Source organism: Poecile atricapillus, chromosome 1 (genome assembly GCF_030490865.1).
Source record: "Poecile atricapillus isolate bPoeAtr1 chromosome 1, bPoeAtr1.hap1, whole genome shotgun sequence".
Classification (NCBI taxonomy): domain Eukaryota; kingdom Metazoa; phylum Chordata; class Aves; order Passeriformes; family Paridae; genus Poecile; species Poecile atricapillus.
In genome coordinates this window covers 50,162,084-50,180,845 of record NC_081249.1, presented here as the reverse complement: position 1 = coordinate 50,180,845, position 18,762 = coordinate 50,162,084, and the positions used below count along the sequence as shown (strand labels likewise).

Below are 18,762 nucleotides of genomic sequence, written 5' to 3'. Positions count from 1 at the left end.
TTATCCACGGGCTTTAAGAAAAACCAAACAAAAAACCATCCACCCTAGGACTCAAGTGCTACCCTTTCTCAGTCTTCCTTCTGCAAACACCAAGAAGACTTTTTTGCAGTTTACTGACCTCCCTTTCAGCTTAAAGCTTCAGCACACAAATTACCAACAAGAGTGTCCATTGTTTTCTGGGATTTTGCAACATTGCCATTTTCCACTTTTCTGTATTTTTTTTGCATATGAACTTTCTTTCCACAGGTCCCTAATTCCCTCCTCCTGTTCACTAATCCTTCTGCCTCCTCACAGCCTCTTCCACTGTAATTCATAGCTATTGCATGGGGTAAGTCAAGAGCAAGCAGCCCTCACCACCTAGAACCAGCCACTGAATAACAACACAGATGAATCCTTCCCTAGCATCCAGAGAGATAAACACTTTTGCAGCCTTCAGGATGTTAGATACTATTTACAGAACCATTGGGCAAAGCATTTCTGCTTACTTCAACTGGCTTGATGAGAAAAGTAGCACCGCTTGGCCCATGCAGGGAGGTTTCTGTGGTGTCCTATCTGCTCTCAGTCCTTTGACTCACAAGACTTACAGCTCACAGACATAGCCATCTTATATGACACAATGACCCACAGGTTCCAGCAGTCCTTGCTTGCCTACACCACCAATGCCTGTGCATATTGAGAACCTGATCCTTACAAGACAAGTGCCTGCATCCCACCTCCTACTTCCAGGGTAAAATCCTTCTACAAACCCAGATGAAGGCAGACCTAGGCTTATCCTACCTTAATTAACATAGCTACAGAAGGCCTCCTTAGGCCCCCCACCATAAACACATTTATAATCTCCACGCAAAGCACAGTTCATAAGGAGTAATGATATTTTGTATAAAATGTGAAAGACATTGTGGGGGGAAAGAATCCAATGGCTTGAGACACAAAGTCTTACCCTGGTCTAAAACAGAAGCACAGACCTGTATGTTCATATTTTTTCAATGTACATTACATTTTCATCTTAATGCATCACACCTTCTTAAAAACTGTGCCCTGCCACCTCCTCATGGCCATGAAACTACTATCACCACAACCAGCAGACAAACACATGGCTTTTCTGCAAGAAAACCCAAGATCTCACTTCATCTCTGCTCAGGAGGTATTCTCCTCTAGATTAAGAGCGCTGGGAACACAAGGCTTTCCTACTCTTACCTTTGGGAATATCTAGAGGTGCTTTCATGCCTCCAACCACCTGGTTATACTTGCAGAGCCCATAGCTATTTGGGAGATGAACCGGGAAAACAATGCAAGTTAAGAAAACTCAGTGAAACTGAAGAAGTTTGGGCAATCTTTTGATCCTGGCCAGTCTGCTGACAGCAGAAGCTGAGTGACAGAGGGACATGCACCCTAGGAGATGGGTGGTAACTGGAACCACATAAGCCAGTAGTGACACTAGAACAAACTAAACCACAGTCAGCAGCACCTCAGTTAGACTGACTGAACCAAGATTTGCTCCTCACTAATGAGTGCACAGATGCAATCATTATCCAGCCATCAGCACTCACAACATGTATGTAATACTCTGCTGTATGCTTCTTCTCTCATATTGGTGCCCCTTTCCATCCTCCCAGCATGAATTTAACACCAATTTCAAAACAACCAAACACTTTGCTCCAGGGATAAAGCAGCTTTCATTTAAAAAAAATTAACAAGGCCAGCAAGACCAAATTATGACCAGCAGTCTTTAAAACTAGGTGTATATGAAAATTAATATACAATAAAAGTAAGTTATCCAGTAAATGGCATTTTTACTTAAGCTTACAATGAATCTCTTGCACAAATGTAACAAGGAGCATTCAAATAATCCTCCACTGAGTTTTAAAACATTTACAAGACACGAATGATAATTTACAGTGTTTAAACTTCATCATGAAGAAAGCATTCCAAGGTGAACTCCATCAGTGGTAAGGCACTAACTATCTGACTTCTGAGAGCATCAATTTTTTCATTTTGTCCAGACTTCAGCTGTTTCGCACAGGTGAAACTGGAGCCAGGGCTCTGAGTTCAATATCCCTTTTCCAGTAGAACTCAGATTCTTTCCAGTCCTCCATCATTCAGAATTGGCTATTACACCAAGAAACACAGAATTATTAGAAAAGTCATTTCGTGGACATGCAGTGACTTTCAACATGGCCAGAACTCTTTAGAGATATTAATTTAAAAGCTTGAACCAACAGTTTAGGATTACCTCTAAGCTGCAGCTTTCTGAAGTCAATATTTGTAAATCATGTTTCATGTTTCCAGGGAAACCAAGTGGGTAATACCTCTTGCAAACAGCCTTCTTCAATACACTTTTCATGGCTACAAGGCTCACAGAAGTTATTTTCAGTCTGACAAAGAAGTTACACTTTTCCTTATATCTTCCAAAAAAGATCATCATGCAGAGGCAACTGAAGTAATGTACACAGCAAGCATCTACAGGAATCTCTGTGGACCCTGACATCTGAAGCACACATAACCATTGTATTACTCAGCTTTTGTATGTATTTTTCCTAATGGTAGACCTAGAAGTGTCCTGAGTAAATAGCATTACATTTATTTTGCACGTGTGAAAATGAGGCACTTATTAAATGACTTCCAAATTATCAGTCAGTACATCACTTACAGAACATATCTCACCACCCTCTCTAAAAACATTATTATGCATCACATAGTAATGTTCAGATGTTAATGAAGATCGAAATCAAATCTAGGAACAGCGTAGCATGTTGTAATAAATGCTGCTTACTTGATTTTTTTTTACTATTTTTCTTATTTGACAGATATTTACAACTATTTAAGGCATGACTGCTCACTGCATCCTGCAGACATAAAATAAATGGTGAGGAGCACAAAATATACTCAAAGTAATTTTGTTGATGGGATCTTTGGAAGAAGCAAGATTATAAGCTAAATAGCAATATCATCTCTACCTGAAGAAGAAAGGAGGAAAAAGTGAAATCTTAAACAGAAATAACAAATTTATGAATTCCACTTTGATAAATGTGAAGACTTAGAACTTTAAAACAAAATGCCTGCAACAGTACTTTTGTGTTCTTGCACACTGAAGATCAAAGCAACACAGAAATTAATTTTCCTGTCTGTTAGAAGTTCTGTAAGACTTCTGTTTCCAAATAGCCAGTTAAAGTGTTTTAAAATTATATATTTAGAGAGCATTTGTGTCCAAACATTTTTGCTGAAAAACAAAGATTCTGAAGCATCACCAAAAGAATACAGACTAGAAAGATACATATCACATCCTCTCATCAGCTCACATCTACCTACAAGACAGTTTCAGTAACTGTTTTAATACACAAAACATACCCAGAACTTAGGATGCTACATTTTGCTTACTCAGAGAAACTCAACACTACTTAAGACACGGATGCTTTTTGGTGGCTCAGGGTAAACAAAGAAACACCAGCCCTTCGAGAACCTCCTCCAGATGTAATACGCATCGAGTCAAACTCATGGACTTTGGCTGCAGCAAATCACTGCATCCAGCACAAATCTGCAACCTACAAAGACACATATTTGGGAACAGCACACAAAATAAAACCCAAAACCTTGAAGGAGTAAAAGTCAGTAGACTTCTGACATTACAACAGAGGACTGTTCTAACAACAAAAATGGACCCATTGCAACAGAATCCCTTAATGCAACATACCAGGCATCACACTAGGTAATTAAACTTCTTTGGCAAGTAGCAAAAACCAGTTTCTGTCTTGCAGCAAGTCTTAAAGTTGTCAGCAGAATAAAAAATGCCATTTCACAGCTCATGACTGAGATGATAGTAACAGACAAGATGTTCAGGGGACAATAACCAGTGCTGCGGTAAGAGAAATCCATGTTGCACAGTAAGTATATTCAGCAGCAAGTAGTTTTCAAAAGACCTTAAGTCAACACTGAGCAACAAAGGGCTTTCTTTTCCCACCATTTACTCATGAAACACACACCTTCATTTTTCTTGGACCATTTAAGCCCTCTCCACATGCCTTAATTTAGTAGCTTCTCTCCCCTTGCATCCTGCCTTCATCCCAGAGAAGAGAGAAGTACATGAAGTCCAAGAGTACAACTGGGGAACAGATGGGAAATAACAGAAATATTTCCCAAGATCCTGGAGGCAGAACAAACACAAGGACACATGGAAAAGGCAGACCACACCCAGACTGCAAGGAGAGGAAAGGACCCCCGGGGTTCCTCCCGCTAGATTGCAAGTGAAGTCATGGTCACCTCACAGCTCAGCTGTCCCAGTTAGGGAAGAGCAGGACACAAAAAGCATCTGGAAGCCTGACCTAAATGAAAGAAATGGAATCGCTTTCCATGTAGCAACTTAAGAAGTACTACAAGTTTTTCCAATAACACAAGACACTAGCACTGAACCACCACGTGGAGCTCCAGCTGCCTGTGGCACCAACCCAGAAACCAAGGGGTTACTGCTTCACCACACTATTTTCAGGAACTGCTGCAATAAATCCCCAGCAGAAACTCAGGGCTCCAGGGACCTATAACATGCTATGTCATCTATAACATGAAAATGTAAATTAAGGTATGACTGGCTTTTACATTGAGAATTGTGAAATAGAAACTGATTTTGTATTTAAATAACCCCTAAAAACTTAAAAGTAAAAACAGATAAAAGGACTAACAGTCATTCCATGGAGAAAGCAAGAGCAACATTACTGGTGAAGAAGAAACGACACCTAAACATTCCCCTTGAATAAAAAAATGAAATCAGTATTAGCCTTTGCAGGGAAAAGATTTTAAACTAATGACCACAAATACTTTAGGCTCACATTTCTTCTTTGCCAAGCAAAGCACTGTACTCAGAGGACAAAGTTAGGAAGTTCCACGTCGAGACCTTCATGAGCTTCATTCAGGAGCCTTGCACATCACTGCTGGATAGTATGGGATTATTTCTTAATGAACTGGTGGTTCCTAAAGAACATAAAGATCAGAAACAGTAGAGTAGCAAGCTCAACGGAGGAAAGTGAAAGCATCCCACTGGAAGCCTCAACCTCTTCACTACACTGAAGAACAGTCTGTCAAGTAGGAAGAACTGCATCAAATGCTGGGACTAACAAATCACCAAAAGTTAATCTTATCTTAATCTGGATCATATAAAGGTTATATTTTTCCTCACATGCCAATTTGTTTTGCAGCAGCAGTGCATGAGGTGATTCTAAAATTAGCTTTGTAATGTATTTAATTTTCCTTTTTTAAAACAAAGATAAGTAAACACCCATTTGGACTTCTCTCAAGAGCATAAAGAGATACTCTTTCACCAGAGAGTCTCCATCGTGCTGAGATGTATTTCTAGTGCTCTTTACCTGGTTAATTTTGCTCTCAGGCAGCTTGAAACATTAATAAAACCTTTCCTCTGACCACCACTTTCCAGTTTTCTAACTTGCTGCACAAGGTTAGACTGCACAATGGTCCTTGTTTCTAGCCCTGATCCTTCTCACAGGATCTGCACTAGTTACGTCAATTTGCAAAAAGAAAGCACAACAGCCAACAAGCTTCCCTCTCCCTCTTCAAGGAAGAAGCAAATTACCTTTCCAGCCATACTGCTTTTTGATAGCTATGTGTCCTACATCATTTTGCCTGGTTCCATGACAAATACAAGTAGAAAGGCAGTTATCACACTGAATGAAACTACACAATGAAAAACCTGGCAAATAAGAAAAATCTTGCTTTGGTCTTTAGCTGCTATTTCAAGAAGTTAGGGAGAAGGCAGGAAAAAAAAGGAGAAAGGCACATCTTTAGTTGCCCTGTAAAATAAGGTTACTTATGATCACAGTTTTGAAGCCAGAATATGCAGAAGTTAAGTTTTATTTAGATAATTGTATCTCTTTGAAAAGACTGAGGAAATAGAGCAGCGTACACCTAAACATTGAAAAATGTCTCCAAAAAACATGAAATAATTGAAGTGAAAAGGTCTGGTTTGTTTGAGTACTAGCAGGACTTCAAAGATAAGATTACCACTGAAGAGCAAAACTTCCCCAAATTGAGCAGAGCTCAGCAAAATCACCAGGTGTTCTTAGTACTGCTTTTAAAATTAGTATGATTAATGAAAAGCAGTTGCAGGGGGAGAGTGAGCAGACTATCCCAATAACAGCATTATTAAATTTGAAATGATTCTGGAAAAGCATAGGAAGAAAAACCCCAAACAGAGTAAGACACTTGAAGGTCTGAGAAGTGCAGCACAAGGTAAGCACACCAAATACTGGAGGTGTGGGTGCTCCTGCTCAGCTGGTACCTTTGGCCAATGAGCATCCTATTTCATAGTTTAGATAATATATTGAATAGAAATGCCCAAAAAGGCACGTGAGAACTGGGGCTCATCAGAACAGTGTCATCAGCTGAGAATAAATTATTTGAAAAAAAATATTTCCATATGCAGTTTCACAAAACAAGAGTAGTTGGCCAATCCTACCTTTTGACAATGCTCAGAAGGAACAGGCTAACCAAGGGTGCTCCAAAACCTGTCTGGTAAAGAAATGGGTTTTCCCGGTATCATTATTATATGCTCCAATGAAAAATTCTGACTCTTACTTAAATTTCTCACCACAATTACACTTGAATTTATGAAACCAATTTACATTTCTTCTTTCACCAATGCCCAAGCAGTACTCATTTACTGTTAAAGTTTCAAAGAAACTACTTACCCTGTAAAAAATACAGACCAAACAAAACTGAAACACAAACTAATCAATAAGCAGGTGCAGAACAGAATATCTTATTTCTCACAGCTTATTCAACCACCACAAATTACTGGATCATTCAGAAGTTGAAAAATTTTCCATGAGCAAAATAAACTAGGTAAATATGTTTTTATTACAGTCTTTTAATGTAAACAATATGCTGAAGAGTGATAGCTACTAGTTCTAAAAGTCCCCAGGGTATTTTTAACAGAAATTGAGAGTTTCTCTTAATAACGAAGTACTACTTTTCCTTTATTCATTATGAAAGTTAATTATAACATTAATACATTTTATTAAGATATTTAAAGTAACCTGGCATATCAAAAAGAAATCAAGATATTATTAAAAATTATTTTAATGATGTTTTCCACAGTTTACAAGTTACAATTTCTAAGTATAGCTGACAAAGTCAATATAAAGTCAATGGTAAAACTGAAATATGTAGTAAATCATAAACACATCAGCCATACTGTAATATTAAACATCTGAGAATTCAAACACAGCAAATGAACATTAACTCCATGAGCTTTGAAAATATATGGGTATGCATACAATCCATTCTCTCAAATAAAAATTTGAGTATACTCTGCGTAAAGACTATATCGTCTGCTGTGTATCAGCAGAGCACACTAAGCATCACTTACCCAAAAGACAGTACTGGGAATGGAAAATGAGTAAGAACTGCAGAAACCAAACAAGATTTAAACTGTTTAAACCATTTAAACTTGATTGTTTAAATCAAGTTTTCCTGCCCACTACTTTGAAGTCAAAATTATTTCAATCAACTCACCATCTTTTAAAGCCACGAAGTAAAACACTGTTCAATTATGCATATTCTGAGAATGAAGACGGAGAAGGAATTGACAGGAGACTGGCTGACCACTCATTTAAGAGACAGAAGTATAACAAGGTTAAGTGGCTGGAAGCCAAATATATGGATAAATTCAGGGAGGAAATAATGCACAGAGATTAGAGTAATTAGAACCACTGGAACCTCTCACCAAAGACAACAGCTGATTTCCCACAGCATAAAGTTTTTTACATTACAAACATCTACTCACCGAATGTTCCAGCTCCAAGAGACCATGCACAGTTTGTGCAGGACAAGGTGATACTCTACTGCTGGAAATACTTAAATTGAATTAGATGATCACAGTGATCTCCTCTGATATACAAACCAATGAAACCACAATTTGATACCATGAGAGATACTACAATATATATAATATTTCTTCTTACTTCATTAAGTCCTTCCAGTGCATACACTATATTCAATTTGTACACTTCCTGTGCTATCTGCTTAAATGCCAACCTGTCCACCACCAGCTAAGACTCTGAACTCTGAACACCTGTGGCTAAATTCAAACTTGCTCATCCAGACAGAAATCCTTAAAAGTCTTTGCAACTTATATGTTGGTTAAATGTGGCTTTGTGGCTTCATTTCTTCTATGGCATTTCAGCACTATCAAGACACTTTTAGGACACAATTTCTGTACCTGACGCAGCTGCCAAACCTCAAGCTTCAAAAGAACTGCAGTCTAGTCATTCAACTTTTAAACTGAAAACTCTATACTGTCTGTCAAATACTGACTGGAATTGCTGTTTTAGATCACACCAAGTGATTGCCATAGTATGTGTCTCCTTTCTGTTTTCTCATTTAAAAATTACTGTTACAGATTGAGAGTTTATAATTTTTGCATTTTCTGAACTAGATCTTACACTGTCTATCACAAGGAGAATATTTCCTCTGATTATTTTTGTCTAATACATTAGCAATATGAAAAAACTTTTCACACTAACCTCATGTTTCTATTTTTGATATCGCAGTAATATCCAAGGAGTCAGCTTGGGTATGGAAGTAACCCTGCTGAAAGATACTATGGCACCCACAGCCAAATGCAGGGGAACACCTTCACCCCACCTTTCCCTCTGCCACAGAAAGCCTTGCTTTCAGGAGGGCAGGCCTGCTCCAGAGGCTTGCCAGTGAGGCACCGAACTACTGAGAAAATAAACCTGATGCAAAGCACGTACCAATTTTAGCAAATACACACACACACACATATAAATGTAATCTATAAAGGCTTCTTTAGTCAGATGTCTTGAAAATTGTACAAGTGGAAATGCTAGGAAAAAACAGGGGTGGGGAGTAGTTAAAGTGGCAATGGTTTTTGTTGACGGGAAGCCACTTTCAAATAATCCAGGATCCAGAAAATATGGTTGCTTTTAAGAATTCAGAAGCTTTTTAAGGACAAGGTTATCAACAGAAGGGTTACAGCAAGAGGAAGAGAGCAGCATTCCTCGCCCAAAGAGAGGCCAGGCAGTGCTGCTGGCAAGAGGCAGAAAGCAGTGCAATAACTAAACACATGGGGATGAGAACTGATGGATGGGAACATGCAGCATCAACTGCACTCAGAATCCGTCACAAGAAGAAACTTCCTTCTTTTACTTTGATTCCTCTTTTTTATTTCCTTTTTGTTTAAGGCAAGAAAAAAAAGATGTGTCCATGAAAGCCACACAAGTGGAACTTCAAAAGTATTTGGGGGGGTGGGAAGAAATGGGATCTGAAGGTACAAATGTCTTTCATTTCTGTTGATAGGCTTCAGGCTATGCCCTAAAGAGGACTTGGGTACCAAACCACTAAGCCCCTGATGCTGTCCCTACTATAGAAAATCACAGACTGGCTGGGTCTACCTGCTCTTACAATATATGGGCTAAGTTAAACACCAAACAACTAGAGCCATAAGAAGAACCCACAGAAACTGCTATTCCTTCTTCACCACCACCAAACCTTTCAGGGCCTCCAGTGCTTCTCACAGGATTTGAGCACTGCAAGCGCTCTCTCACTTATTTTTTAGCAAGTACAATGTACTCATTTACGTGTGAACTAAACATCTGAGACTTCCTGTACTGTCAGCCAACAGAGAGGTTTTCTGAAGGTCTTTTGACCATAAGAATTATTCTGGTGTCGTGATTTTAGTACACGCTTCCGAGGCAACGATGAGCTAAGCTCTTCTTTTTTGGAAAAGGAAAGTATATTATACAAACTCTCCACCAGAACTGACTTAGGCAGGTGTCTGTGATTGCTATGCTTAGAGTTCAGCCTTCCATCCCTGCCTATCCCACATACTTCTTTAGCATCGCAATGCAAAGGAAACGCTGTGCTCCTAAATCCAGCAACACATGAAGCCCAAAGGACAGCACATCTACAGAAAGCACAAAATAAATCTATCTTGAACACTGACCGGGATGCAAAGCAGAGAAAGTGCACTAAATCTCATTATTTTTTACAGTTTATTAAGTTTGTTTGATGTGACTACTGTAAACTTTATCCCACTAAAGTAGTAATCAAAAATTACAAATCTACCACCTTCTCAAAACAGGAGGTCTCCAAGTATCAAGATATACTCTTTCAACAAAAACATTTTAGTCAAATGTTGATTTAGTAGAATGTAGATCTCAAAAAAAAAAGTGAAAATGGCAATGCTATCAGAAATAGCAGCCCCCGAATCTGTCTCCTAACTAGACCTACTCTGCATGTTCTCACTTTCAAAAGCTCATTTTTCCTTTCAAAATTGTGTAGGGCACTGTCTATACTAAAGATTTCCTTGGCTAGATGGAACAAGTAAAAAATTAAGTCACCCTGTAACTGCTACCAATTTATAAAAGTGGAAAGGAATGTTTTTCTCTACTTTTATTTTTTTCTTATGAAAAATCTTTTCATTTCCCACTTGCAATTTTCTTGCAACTGAAAGATTCTCTGAAAAAGGAACTGGAAGAGCTCCAACTACTGTCCAACACTTTAAAAGAGTTTAAAGTGTCATCAATCACAGCTCTTTACATGCTCTTCTAGAGCACTGCCAACCCATATTTGAAGTCTAACTCAAAACTGTTTCATGCCAGCATTAAACACTCAAAGACAGATACCAAAAAAAAAAACAACAAACCATCCCATTTCTATATTATTCTGATTTTAAATTAAGTCCTGCTCAGATTCCTGTCAAATGTTACTACATAGTACTCATAGTCCTTATTTTCCTTTTTTTCTAGGAGGAATTGGCAATTGATATCATTAATCCTAAATATCTCAGTGGCTACCTCAGCTGACAACATATTATTATGTCTGCTATAAAAGCCCCCTCAATTGTTTGCAGACCATCTGAAAATGCTGGTACCACGGGGGAAAAAACAAAAGCATAATATCCATGCTAAGCAATGAGCCACAGGTATTCCTTGAAACTAATGTAACAAATTTCTAATACCGCATATTCCAATTAACACTGCAATCAATTCAACAGAAATGCTCAGTAGAAGAATACTGGTTTTAAAAAGTCTCATTTGGAAGTATCTGAGAACACACCAGCCACTTCTGACAGTTTAGGTAGTGAAATAAAAAGCAAAAACAAATTCAGTACTGTTTCTGTAAAGAGTACATTTTTTGAAAGCTTTTCCTTCTGGTATCCACAGAGAGAAAATGCTGGGTTACAGATAGTTGCCTTTACCCCTGTCAATGGCAGCCTGTCAAGACTTGAACAAAGTATATGAGAACTACAGTTCACTCATGCTCAGGAAGGCTTCCAGAGCTCACTGATAGCATCTCCAACTCTGCGAATGGAGCTGACCTTATTTCCAGCTGGCCTGAGCTCTGAGCACACACCCCCTGCACCCACGCAGCCTGCCAGCATCACTGTGCTGCCCATGCTGCTGTCAGGGACCTGTAAGGCTCCAGAACAGACGCAACACCACCGCCAGAAAAGCTCTTCTTGGACAAGGCAGAGAAAAAGAAATTATTTAGGCAGTCATCAGGAGGATCAGCATTAGCACGCAAAACCTTGTGCCCTTTGCTGCTCTGACCACAGGACAACAGCCCGCATTAATAGGGAATTAGGGTCACTTCTTACCACCTTACAGAGAGGGTAACAAAGTGCCTGTCCCAGGTGACACATGACAAAAACGAGACTAGAACTCGGGTCTCCCGCCATGATACATCATCTGATTAATTATCCCCTTAGCAGCGCTGATGTCCAAGGTCATGCATTTGATTGTTCTATGTTTAAACAACGGGAACGCGCTCGCCCCACAGCCAGGCCAGGAACAAAGCTCGGGATTTTTGAGTCCCATCATTACTCTGCTATGTAGCAAATACCGTGCCAGCCATTAGCAAAGAGCACGCCTCATTCCCATCCTGAAGGCTGGTTCACAGAGAGGACAAAAGCTTCTACTGCTAACCAGACATTCCTTAACTCAAGTGGTGCTGGTCTGCACTGCAATTCCAAAGGCTGCCAGCACTGCCAGCCACCCACAAAAGGATAAACAACACTGTACATGAGGGCGTTTGTTACAAGAAACAAACAAAAAAAAACCAACCAAACAAATCTGTGTACAAATAAACAAAACAGATTTTTAAAAAATGCACAGACATTACAAGGATCGCATTCAGAGGGCTAGAAATGTCACTGTGTGGCAGACTTTATTTAGTATCACTGAGCATATACTTTTAATAGTCTTTAATCATATCATCTCCCTTGCTCCTGACACAGTTTTAGTTCCAATAAATCTTAGCTTTTGCATCATTGTGATCTTACTGAACTGGAAAAAAACAAAACAAAAAAATCAGCAAGCCAACACCAAGTAAGTTCTGTCCTTATAGTTGCGGCTGAAGGGACTCTTCTGGCACAGGAGTTGATGTATACAGATGTTATGTGCATGAAGAAACAGACAGTATAGAGCATACAGTCCCTGAATATGTATCACATGACTCTACATATTCACTCCCAAGTTTTACCATAAATCTGAGAAACACTGGGATGGTTCATGCCACCATGCCATCCCAAAAATCCAGGAAATTACAGAAATACCTATGGAACCAAGACATGCCATAATTTAAATTTGTCTTCTCTTGATCAAAACACATCACTCGGCAGCAGATATAGATTAAAAAAAAAAAAAAAAAAAAATTATATAGTAATTCAATTTTGGTTTAGTCCCAAGTTTAGATAAGGCTTTCTAATTAATATGAAGAGCTATTACGCTAAACTCAAGAAAGTCCACGTAAGCTAAGTGTTACATACAGCATAGATACACCTTGTGGCAAAACCACATTCATTTTCCCTCTTCTTTCTATCTCTCAGTATTATTTTAAGAGTTCTCTACAGTTAAAAGGTAAATAGAACTAATTGAAGAACAGTCCACCTTTTTCAAATTGTAGAATCACAGAATATTCTGACTTGGAAGGGACCTGCGAGATCACTGAGTCAAACTCTTAAATGAATGGACCACACAGGGACCAAACCCACTGCCTTGGCATTATTAGCACCATGCTCTGACCAACTGAGCTAATCTCCTATAGTCATTGCTTGGGAGCAAACAAGAGCATAGACTTCATACAAACTTCAAACCTATCAGTCACACCAAACTCTGCAGAAGTATGAAAAAGTTCACTTAGGGCACAAAATCTAAGCAAACTTTCTGCACAGAAGAGAGGTTCAAAATGCAAACACAGCCTGATTAGGGTTGGGGTATATATATATATGTATATATATATATGTGTGTGTGTGCGTGTATACATGTATACATATATATTTACATATATATATATACACACACATATATATAAAAACCAAAATTGACACCACAGCTTTCCTCAGATTGGTCCAGCTTCACACACTTTTGCAACAGTGCTGCAAAGTCTGATCAACACTTCAAGTTTGTCAACATATGTCTGTCTAGCTATAAATTAATGCAATCATTTTGACACTGAATCATCAAATATAACTTTTGCTGTTGTTTGGGGGGAGTTGCGTTTAGTAACAGCTTCAAAAAAAATTATTCAGTTGAAGCAAGAGGACTGTCTAAAGTTCAGTTGTTGAACACAGGGTAAGGTTACATGAAACTTTTTCCGATGACAAACAATGTTGACAGTGTCCTCAGTACTACAGTGCAAAAGCATTTCTCCTTTCTAGCGTAAGCATGAATTTAATTTTTTAAAAAAACTAAATTATTTTTTACTGCCTAAGAAACGTACTCATTTCATGCTTTCATGTTTTGCACTTGCAAGACTCAAAACTTGTCTTACAGATACAGCACAGCGCAATTTGCACAAAGGACAGGAAAAGCCACAACCTGGCTGCTCAACACTTCACTTAACATCTCATTTTGAAACAGTGTGTTTATTACATGTTTTCTTCTTAGCAGGAAAAGTGAGCATGCTTGTGTGTGCAGCTCCTCCTCTTTCAAAGACGCACAGCTGCAGCTGTAGTAAACAACCACTAGTCAGGAGCTGAGAAGGTCAAAGTCTGGGTGCTGCATCCATTTCAGCTTTTCTAAAAACAAAATTTTTATTTCAGGAAATTTATTTTTTTACTTATTTTGTAGTTATGTCAAGGAAAGGCAAACCACAATCATTCTCCAACAAAAGAAATCAAGATAAAATATTTCAAAAGCCACAAGCAAGACCCTTCAGTAAAAATAAGTGTTTTCATATTTCCATCTTTATCAATGAACAAACACATCATTCAGACTCTCCTATTTTATTTGATTCAAACTAAGACTTGGTCAAAACCAACTTTGTACTGATGAGACCTGTTCCACAAAGCAAACACTTACTGAAGGAAAGAGCAAGGAGATTGGCCATACAGAGAAGTGGTGCCCACAGCTGTGCAAGGTTCACGTAAGTCATCCAGCAGCCTGAAGCAAGGAGGCTCCAGTACTCTATCTCTGGATGTGCTTGCATAACTGGACATCATGCGCCCAGCCATGAGAAAAGGCACACAAGTTTACATTATCTTACAGACCTTCCAAAATCTAAATAATGGGATACCCTAGAACCACTGGAAACTCTACCAACAGATGTTTTGCAACCTGCCCTGTGCAGCAGAGAGCTCCCCAGGCAGCCAAATACATGGTCTGTATTTCTATTTGTCTGTGGTGGTTACCATCACACACCACCTTGGTCTAGGCAAAGAGGAAAACAGTCACTATCAGAGAGTTCTGCAGCCCAAGCCCTCTGCTGAGCCCATTCAAACATCTCCCAGGGGAAGAGCTATTTCAGCCCCACATTTCTGCCTCCTCGCATCTGGAGTGAAACTCTGCACATGCATGTTCAGGTCTGGCTGATCCTGACAGAAACAGCTGGCAGAGGACTCCACGATTAGCCTGTTCTGGAATCTTAAAGTTTATTTTTAAAAGTTGTTACACAGTCTTCTTGGGCTATCAGGAGCCTTTCCAGAAAATCCTTTTTTACAAGAAAGTGAAGAAAGGCCTGGAAATATTATCATGAACTACTGCTGAGGGAAAAAGACAGAACTTAAAATACATCATCTCCCATCCCCCCTATTTATATATCTAATACTGCCTCACTAGCAGAAGCAGAAAACAAACAGAATCTCCCATATCCTAAACTCCTTCCCAGCCCATCCAGCATAGGTGCACTCACTTATCTAATGGCCTATAGCATTACATATTTGTCAAAAAGCTTTTTTCCACACAAAAAAGGGGCTCCTCAGACTGCCCCCCTCCTCCCAGTTCCAGGTACCGCGCACAGTGGGGGGGGGGGGGGGGGGGGGGATTGGGGAAGGTGAAAGAAAATACTAAAAGGGGAAAGAAAAAGAAATTAAAAGAGGAGAATGCCACCACTGTTGTTCCGGAGGCAGTGGGGGGGGAGCGGGCGGGGGTGCTGGCCCGGGGAGGGGCGCGCATGGGTGTCACCAAGGGGGTGATGTCATCCACCAGCCTCCAGCCCGGGCACCTGCCAGCAGCAGCGTAGCAGCGGCTGCCAAAGCCTCCGGCAGCACGGGGAGGGGAAAAAAATAAAAAGACATTTAAAAAAAAAAAAAAAAAATCCGCAATGTTTCCCTTCGCTATGCGCGGTTGGTTTGTGACGATAGGTGACATGCCAGCTTTCAGAGAGCGGTTTCAAATTGATTACGTCCCATTAGAAAGATATTCAAGACACTCCCCCTCTCCCAGCACGAAAATTATATATATATACATATATAAGAAAAAAAAAAAAAAAGAAAACCAGGAGGCCCGGTTTATGCAGCCTTACGTCACTAATAAAATGTTCCTATCGCCCCATCTGTGACCTATTCAGCACAGTTACTAATCCCACGCTGCGACCACTTTGCTGTTCCTGTGCATTTCAGAGTTGTAGACCAACCAGAGAGCAGAAAATGGAGCCCATATGCCAGCGCTATATAAAGCAGCCTCGCAAAGTTGCCGCGAATAATCTACCTGCCGAGACCAAAAGTGGAAAGCAAAAAAAAAAAAAAAATAAAAAAAAAGGGTGGTGGAGGGAGGGAGAAGAGTACCATTTACTTCACGATGGATAATTTAAAAATTAAACTAGTTTACTGGCTTACTCAGGGGAAGGGGGCTGCCAAGAGCTAGCAGTATTTTACAAGCTCTATACAGACCCCGATCAAGTGAACTTCTCTTCAGTGCTTCCTACCGAAAGGGCTCGTACCTCCTCCTTAAGCGCATAAAATATATTATTTCCCACGCAAGCCCGTTTGCGGGACTGAACGCCACGCCAAGATCCGGAAAAAAAAAAGCCCAAAAAACCGCTGTCTGGACCGGAGCATCGCATCCCTGCAAACCACGGGGAGGGGAATATAAAATAACCCGTCTGGTAGCTCCTATCCGCCTCCCCCAACATCCAGCCACCAGCGGTGGTGCAGGATTTTGGGGGAGGCGGATAGAGCCCACATCTCATCCCAGAGGAAATTTCATCCCAGCAGCGGAAAGCTTTCGGAGGGCTTCACAGGGTGACGCTGATGCCATGGGGTAACCAATCTCCCGCAGCGGCTCTGGGCTCACGCGTTAAATGTAAATACCAGCGGTTTGCTCCCCAAGCTCCCGACTTCTGCAAGAACGAGCATTTGTTCCACAGAAGATAATTATTTCTGTAGAAGGTAATACAGCACGACACTCGCTTTTTTTTTTTCTCCCCACTGCGTGTTATAGTCCGATTTTTTCCCCCATACAGCGTTACACTCCGATTTTCCCCTCCACAGAGCACTACACTTTATACTTTTTTGATATTTGTTTTTATATATTAATTGCCCAGCCCAGAATGCGCACGGGGGCCATCCGCCCCCACCCACACCCCCCCCGGGGACGGCAGCACAAAGGGCTGGGCGCTCCCAGCTCGCTGCTCATCGTTCCCCGCTTATCGCTTCTTATTCCCCCCCCCGCTTTTTTCACAGCCACCCCCACCCCTTTTTTTCCCCTCCTAAAGCCTCAGCGGGAAAGTTGAGGGAAAAGTTCGGGCCGGCCCCTAGCACCCTACCCCGGTGTCGCTGCCGCCGGGGCACCGACAGGGATGGAGGCAGGAGGGAGGAGGGGATGGATGGAGCGGGGGAGGGAGCGGGGGAGGGAGGGCACCGCCGTTAACCCCCGGCTCGCCCCGGCGGCGCCGGGGGAAGCGGGGGGGGGCGCCCTGCCCCCCTCCTGTTCTTTAAAATTATTTAACTTCAGTATTGGAGCGATTTTTTGTTTGTTTGTTTGTTTAAATAGAGGGTCGGCTGGGACAGCAGCAGCAAAACCCACACACGTTAGCCGTTTATCCTGGTAAGAAAGGGAATCGGCACAGACCTGAGCAGAAGCGGCAGAGCAGGAGAAGAAACTGTTTCCTTCCCTGACACAGGGTCCCCGCTCTGTGTCTGTCTGTCCGCCCGCCCCGCGCTCCCCGGGCAGTGCCCCGCGCACCCGCACCCCGCACCGGCGGAGCCAGCCGGCGGCCGTCCCCGGGAAATGAATGGGGGCACCCGGGGAGCCGCGGCGCTCGCTCGCCGCCGACTTACCCGCGTCACATGATGAGCCCGGGCAGGGTGGGCCGGGGGTGGAGGCTCCCGGCACCGCCTGGCCGCGCCTCGCGTGGGGCCGCCGCGACACCCCGCCGGCCGCTCAGACAAAGGGTCCGGACCGGTGTCCCCCTCCCCAGCTCCCGGCCCCTGCTCCGGCCACGGCGGGCGCCGGTGGCGTCGCTGGCATGCGGCGCGTCCCCGCCCCCACCGGCAGCCGGGCGGAGGGAGGGGAGGGAGGGAGGGGCCGCGCCCCCGCCCCGCGGCCGCCCCGGTGCGCCGCCCGCCCCGCCCCGGGGGGTGGGGACGGGAACGCCCGGCCGCGCCTCCCGGCCCCGGCCCCGGCCCCGGCCCGGCCGCGGGGAGGGGCAGGGCAGCGGGGCGCCGCGGGGAGGGGCCGGGCGGGGCCGGCAGCGGGGGGGCCGGCAGCGGGGGCGCCGAGGGGAGGCCCGGGGCGGGGGGCGCCGAGGGCGGGGCGGGGTAAGGAGGTGCCGGGGGAGGCTCAGGGGGGTGCGGGGCCATGGGGGAGCCCGGGGGGAACTCAGGGCTGTGGGAGCGCCGAGGGGACAGTGAGGGGGGCGAGGCGGTGGGGACGCCTCGGGGGAGCGGGGCACGGGGCGGCAGCAGCGCTGAGGGGGCCCCGGGGGGGGACACGCGGTCGCGACACTGAGGGGTGTCCCGGGGGGAAAGGACACACTGGGCAATGTGCGCGCACCAGGGCCGCGCCGCCGGAGGGTCTGAGCGGGCCAGGCCCCCGCTGTTACCTGGGGCTGAGCGCTGCAAGCCTTTCCCTTCTCTTTTATTTTGTTTCCTTCGCACAGCCAGGCTGCAGCTCGTGAGAAGTATGCGAGGCGTGGGGCTGCGGGCTGGTTTTTTGGTGGTGTTTTTTTTTTTTTGGTCAGCGCTTGTAAGCCCGAGTCGCGCCCTTGCAAACTGAGAACTTCCTTTATGGGGAAGAATTTTCTCACGTAAGGGCTGCAGATACTGGATTGTAAAGGTTTTAATAACAACATACAGGGGAACAGATTCCATAATCTTAAAGTTTGTTTGAAACATAAAGTCTTTGTTACGTTAATATTTTAAAAGAACTTTCAGAACCTTAGGAAATACAAATATAAACCCTAAGAGTCAGTTAAACCTTAAGAAGCAAACCTCTATTTCTTTTCAAAAGCACTCTTACACATGTTTACACAGTGAAATATTTGGTGGAAAGATCCTGGTCCGTGCCTGGGCAG

The 18,762-nt window shown here is 42.7% G+C and overlaps 1 protein-coding gene across 5 annotated transcripts in view; it reads right to left on the bottom strand.

Moving 5' to 3' along the window:
- KLF12 (KLF transcription factor 12) overlaps nucleotides 1-17,657 on the bottom strand; it is a 235,166-nt gene extending 217,509 nt beyond the window's left edge. For 4 of the 5 annotated variants that reach the window (XM_058835439.1, XM_058835447.1, XM_058835473.1 and 1 more), the window contains exon 1: nucleotides 17,528-17,657. The gene's annotated coding sequence lies outside the window, so the exon portion shown is untranslated. The remainder of the gene's footprint in view (nucleotides 1-17,527) is intronic. The other variant, XM_058835456.1, reaches the window with a different exon arrangement.
- Nucleotides 17,658-18,762: the final 1,105 nt, after the last annotated feature.